The following is a 6,107-nucleotide window of genomic DNA, read 5'->3' on the forward strand; positions in this document are numbered from 1 at the left end:
TTATGCAAGAGTTTTTGTATTTCACCAACAGCAGTTTTCATGTTGCCAGTGTTCCTGACTTTGGGGTCGAGTTACCACAACTACTGGCAGCTTCCTGTCCAGGAGAGGAATTTATTGGCTCAGGAACATGGGAATCGTGCTGAATCTAGCTCAGACTCAAGCTGGTTATATTGGATTTGGCATTCTCACATTCTCATGTGGTTGCATAACAAGAACATGAGCAATGTTTGGTGTTTGGATAGTTTTAGGATGAGTTTTACTCTTTCAGGCTTTTACTCTTTTTACTCAACATAGCAAGTCCTACGTGACTAAATGAGCAAGTTTATCGATGTAAGAAGTAAAACAAACCTCTAAAAAGTTGTTTACTGGGGGAGTACTGTGCAACACATTCCTGTTTCTAATTCTAAACACTCAGTTACTTCTTTAAATCACCTGAAGCTTCAGGTTTACTGGACACACAGGATCCAGGTTATCAGCTGTGGCCCTCGAGGACCCTTCGTCGTCCCTGTTCTGTGTTGTTTAACTGTCTGCTCAAGCACATTCAGAGGTTTGTCCTGGAGCCGCTCCAGTATTGTCCTGTCTGAACGCTTCAGTCATTGTAGTACGGAAAGTTTCCAGTCTCTGTCTTTCTGGAACAGGTTTTCTGCACCGTATTTGTCTGCAGTGTCCTGTGTTTGCTGGACATGGGGCTTGGAGTTCTGTCCAAAGAGTATAATTAATTAAGACCAGAGCTTTTTGCTCACACTGTGAGTCCTATAAATGGCATCTGGCAAACGAGATGCAGGTTGTCACAAACCTTTTACTCAAAGTGGCGTCTGTTTATCCTCTCTAGCATAAAGGTCTGATTGAGTGTTCCTGAAGGGGTTTGTCCCTCGTCTGAACAGGACCTCTGAACCTCTGTTAGAGTAACTGTTGGTCACCTTCGTGATCAGAGTCCTCATTGTCTGACTCGACTATTAAAAATAGTCTCGGTGGTTTCGAATATTTTCCATTTCACAATTAACTGTGTGTAACTCTGTGAGTTGTGAAAGGCCATTACTGAAAAAGAGAGGAAGCCTCACAGTGAAACTGCCCTGAATAAAGGTTACAGATGTTGTGAGGCCACTTCGCTTCTGGGAACATCTGTTTTACAAATGCATTGCCTTGATTGGTGCCACAACACATCACGCATTAACTGCACAGGTCCTTTAACTTTGTGGCTTGGATTTTGTTCTTATCCAGGTTCTAGACACATTTTTAATCAAACAAAAATTCAGACAAAGATTGAAATCTCTCCTGTCCGAAACCCAACCTGTGGTCTCCTGTAGTCGGGTTTAGATGCCTTAAATGACGGTTCTGATGCACAGTTTGAGTTTGACAGATCTTTCCAAGCTGTTGATCAGTTTATTGTAGTTTGTTTCTGCTGTTTTATTTGAATGTTATAAAACCATCTCTATCTTTCTGTTCTGTTTTTTTTAGGGCAGAGGATGTGGTTCAGTCAGTGGTATTTAGTATGTCATGTAGTCGTGCTCTTGTTCCCCTGCAAAACTTCCTAGGTACACAATATGTCCTCAACAGTTGCATTATATCAAAATGTTAATATTTTTATACAAAAAACAGCAGTTGACAATATGTCAAACTGTCCCATACGTTCCCTCTGTCATACTGATAATGTACACTAGTAGAAGAGGGTAAAAGTACTTCTAAATATTACTAACTTATGCTATGTTACATTATATAATTACTCAGCTTTTACATATGAACATGTCTTTTGTAGGTAATAAATAATTCATTCTTAATTTAACAACATCATCCCACCTGGCTACACACATAATACAGTGAGACAACACTCTGAAAGGGGTGATGAGTCAGTAACTGTATTTTAACAATGATGACAGTGTGTTTAACACGAACTAAATCCACCGAGGATTATTTCGCTCTGTCCTGTGCAGCTTTACTCAACTGTTCATTGTTTTTGGTTTATGGCCGGCGGTGGTATTGTTTTGATTCACCTACATTACTCATCTCCATCTACAATAAGAAGATGCTGAGCCTGCCCAGCCACCACGTCTGCTGGCAGATGAAGACGTTGCATGCCAACAGTCGTAACGAGAACCTCGTCAGAGCTAGACACACTGTTTCAGGTGGACGTCAACCACACTGGTGCACATGCACCAGAGACGTGGGTGGGTAACTGGCTGCCTTACACGCGAGTCAACCACAGCTGTAAATGCACTGGCTGGCAGTGTTCATCAGGCCGAAACACATGATGCTGATCTACTGTGTAATAAAATAATAATGCTGCAGCCAAAGCGAGGACATCCTTGTTTGCTCATGGTAACATCAGGATGTTGGCTCTGTGGGTTATGAGCTGAGTTAATGTGACAGAACATTAACAACAACGTGACGCGGAATCAGATCAGGTTCAGACATGAATGACAGTGATTCCCTCGTCGTGTTCCTCACGTGAAGTGTTTTGGTTTGAATTCGGTGTTTTTATTGTGGCACCTGCACAATAACTGAAATAGATTCACCAACAGCTTCTTCCCCACCATTAGACTGGACTGAAATACACCCGTCCCATCCTGTAATGAGTCTGGAGTTTAGACTCTGACCCCCACCCTCTACCTTCCTCCACCACCACCACAGCTTGGGCACACACACACACACACACACACACACGTCCCCGCTTTTAAGTCTTCTAAATGACTCTTATCACCTAATGTTCCTCTTGTTTCCACACATTACATGTCGTATCATTACCTGGTGTAATATCTGACGATGGGTTGTAATTAATCTTGCTGTTTATCTTTTTCTTTCTCAGCAGCTATTAGTGTTATTATTACGATTGCACCTGGTGTGTGCTGCCTGGAGAATAGCTGTACAAAATGCTTATTAAGGCTTTTTCTTAGGATATGTCTCACATAGGGTCAATAATCTCAAGCAATTGCTTGAGATTCTTGCTGCCAAAGGTGGTTCAACCAGTTGTTCAAACGTTGGAGCTCCTCATGTTTCCTCCATGCCGCTGTATGCTTTATGGGTGTGTTCAATACAGGCATGAAACATCAGTGAGCTTACTTTTTTTGTTTATGTATTATCTGACAACATAAAGAACCATGCAGTAATTCATACGTGTGCACATATTTACCTTCCTTTGACTTGACTAGGTGACAAATATCTTTCTGTGCCAGCAGCCTCAGGAGCTGAGTAATCCTTATCTGCCCACACAACCAGGATGAATGATAGTAACTGTGTGCTGGGTTCACTAGAAATATCTGTAAGTTTGTGCTTGTCTTTCCAGGGTATTTAGCAACCTGTCCCACCATTGGCAGACATTTCAAGGCCCGGTTCTTCTCCAGAGAAGAAGTGATGTGCAATAGTGTTCGAAGTGCAACCTGGTCAGACTTGTTTTCAGATGACGTTTCACAGAACGGATGGATCAGAGGAGCCGGCCCAGTGTTGTTTCACCCGAAGACACTGTGTGGTTTGACTCAGCGAGAAGGAAAACAACCATTAATGTTCGAAAGATCATTGTTATCTCCGCACACACACAGCACTCCACAATCACCGAGCTGCAGCTCACTGGTTCTGATGTCTCCCTCGTCAAACAAAACCCTCTGCAGAGAAAGGCTGGGTGAAGGTATCCTGGTTACGGTTTTAACGACAACTCGAGGCTGGAGACGTTTCTGTCTGTGCCTGGAGCAGGTTTGCCTCATTGGCCCCTGTTGTTCCTGTTCTGCTCAATGGAATATTGGTTTACAACATGTTGAAGGTGAATGTTAAATGTTAAGTGCAAGAAACCTGACAAGTACAACTTAGACTAGTGAAACTGTTGAACTGTGCACACGACAAACTCACTGACTGAATAAATGATGGATTATGTCTAATCAAGGAAACACGAGCATCACGTTTTGTGAAGGGCCGCTGACATCACCTAAATCTGATGATTAAAAAACAGTGGGGCGTTCTCGCTCGTTACAGGCTGTTGCAGCTTGTTCCTCTTGTGTTGCTGGCAAACGTGCTTTGTACACAGCTCCATAATAACTTGAGTTGGGTCTTTTTGCAATTGTGTCTCTAAACTGTCGTGGTGAAATGTCGTGTTTAGACATTCTTATCACCCCGAGCCGCTTCCTTGTGAACTGTGAAATACATAATCAGCAGCATCTGCAGCATGTTAACCAGCTGTATTAGCAGCCAGCTGGATCCATCAGATTGAAGTAGAAGTGGTGTTTTCAAAGAAGTTGTGCAGCATTTTGAGCAAAACTTCAAGACACAAGTCCACTCAGTCACCTGCTGCTGCATGCTGAACCTGCCTGTGTGTGTGTGTGGTTTGGCTCATGTTTACACATCACCATCCCTGTGTGCACAGCGTTTATGGACAAATAGCGGCTGAGGTGAGGCATGCATCCATGTGCAAACAAACATGTTGCCTGCACAGAGCGAACGGCGGCTGGGCGTGACCCGTGTGGGACGGTGCTCTCGGGTTTGTGGTGGGATTTGCTGGGTTCAGGCGGGCTCTGTGGCAGCTCCGCACACGGTGAAGGGCCGAGCTGCAGTGCATGAAATGTTTGGTGATAGTCAAAGGCAAATACTTTGCATCCTCCTCTGGTGTCTAATTTCTGCAAGGTGGCTTCTGAAGCTGGTGTTGGGGGGTGTGTAAAAATAGGAATCACCTTTAAAATAACAATATAAGAAGAAACAACAACAGCAAACAAACATGTGCCACTTGTCTCTGCAGCTACTGTCGCTGCTTCCTGGATTGTGTTGTTCTTCATACAAATCCAGCTGGCTCTGCTTTCCAGGAAATCACAGGGAGGCACCTTTCATCACTGTTTTTACTCTTTCAGTCACACAATGCCTTCAAGCCACAGACAGACACTCCACTAGGACTTCATGAACTTTGTCCCTCCCTGTCTAAACAGCTTATAACGCGCATTTCCAACAACAACAAGGAGCAGAGTGAAGTTCACACCTCTCTGCAGAAACAGAAACCCCCTCTGGAACCTGTTCCTCGACACAGGTTCTCCCAGGTTGAGAGGATCGTCTGCAGACTTGCAGACCAGCTGCTGCTGCAGGTCTCTCATTCACCACTCCCTCCTCCTCTGCTCCACTCCCTCCTCCTCCTCTTCCTCCTCCTCCTCCTCTTCTACACATTAAAAACGTAAAAAGCTCGTCTCTCTCCCACATCGACTCCCTCCATCAGCGGCTCTGCTCCTCCTCTCTCCTCTCCTGTGTGATTCATCTCGCAAACTGTGAGTTCACTTCTTCCAGCGGACATTTACGCACTTCTTTCGTTGCTTTCTGGACTTTGATTGGAAACTAACAAACCTTTTCAAATCGTAAACTCTTCCAAAACCTCGTTTGTCCTCTGCTGTTGATGTTCGCTGTGTCTTTTTTTTTGCGCTTGCACGGGTGGAAAACAGCGATTTGTTGGATGAATTGTGGAAAATACTGAGAATTGCATCGCTTTCCGTGGGGTTACTGTCTGTTAATGCGTAAAGTAGCGGTGTGGATGTTATGTAATAGTAAAAAAAAAAAAAAGGAGCAGGGTAAATATGACTTAAGATGAAAACAATAGGGATGAATCATCGTGATTTCATTTTAACATTCTCAGAGGCCATTAGACAAGCAGCACATCAGTCCATCACAGCCCCCCCCCCCTCCCCATTAGAGATGCTCTTCCCAGCAGACATCTCTAAATTGATCCCCACACGCCTGCAGCAGTGCGCACGGTGTTTTGGCACATTAGTGTTATTAACTCAGCATCGGGTCCCAGACAGTTCCTGTGCATTAGGGATCTGAGGGTTCACCCATGATGCAGCATTTACAGTATTGACCAGCCTGTTACAGGAGCTCCACTGAGGAGCTCTGCTCTGCAACCTGAGCTACTGGCGCCTCTTTTACCATCCAGATAATACAGTTCATTTAGATTGTGGTGGTGGTGGGAGCCTACATGCTTGTTCCATCTGTCTTTATTCGGTGTATTATATGGTGTAGTATTAATATCCAGCTGTAAGTAATGCACAATGAACAATGGCCAGATGCAATAGTTTGTGGTTGTCAGGGTGGAGAATGTCAAGCTTGAGGCTGGTGTGATACAAAAGTGAGGAAGTGGACGTAGTCAGAGT

At 44.2% G+C, this 6,107-nt stretch overlaps 1 protein-coding gene across 1 annotated transcript in view; it reads left to right on the forward strand.

Annotated features, from left to right (window-relative positions):
* Positions 1-5,124: 5,124 nt before the first annotated feature.
* The window catches only part of scinlb (scinderin like b), an 11,295-nt gene continuing 10,312 nt past the window's right edge, over positions 5,125-6,107 (forward strand). The window contains exon 1 of the mRNA XM_026374570.2: positions 5,125-5,231. The gene's annotated coding sequence lies outside the window, so the exon portion shown is untranslated. The remainder of the gene's footprint in view (positions 5,232-6,107) is intronic.

The sequence above is a fragment of the Anabas testudineus genome, chromosome 17 (assembly GCF_900324465.2).
Source record: "Anabas testudineus chromosome 17, fAnaTes1.2, whole genome shotgun sequence".
NCBI lineage: Eukaryota > Metazoa > Chordata > Actinopteri > Anabantiformes > Anabantidae > Anabas > Anabas testudineus.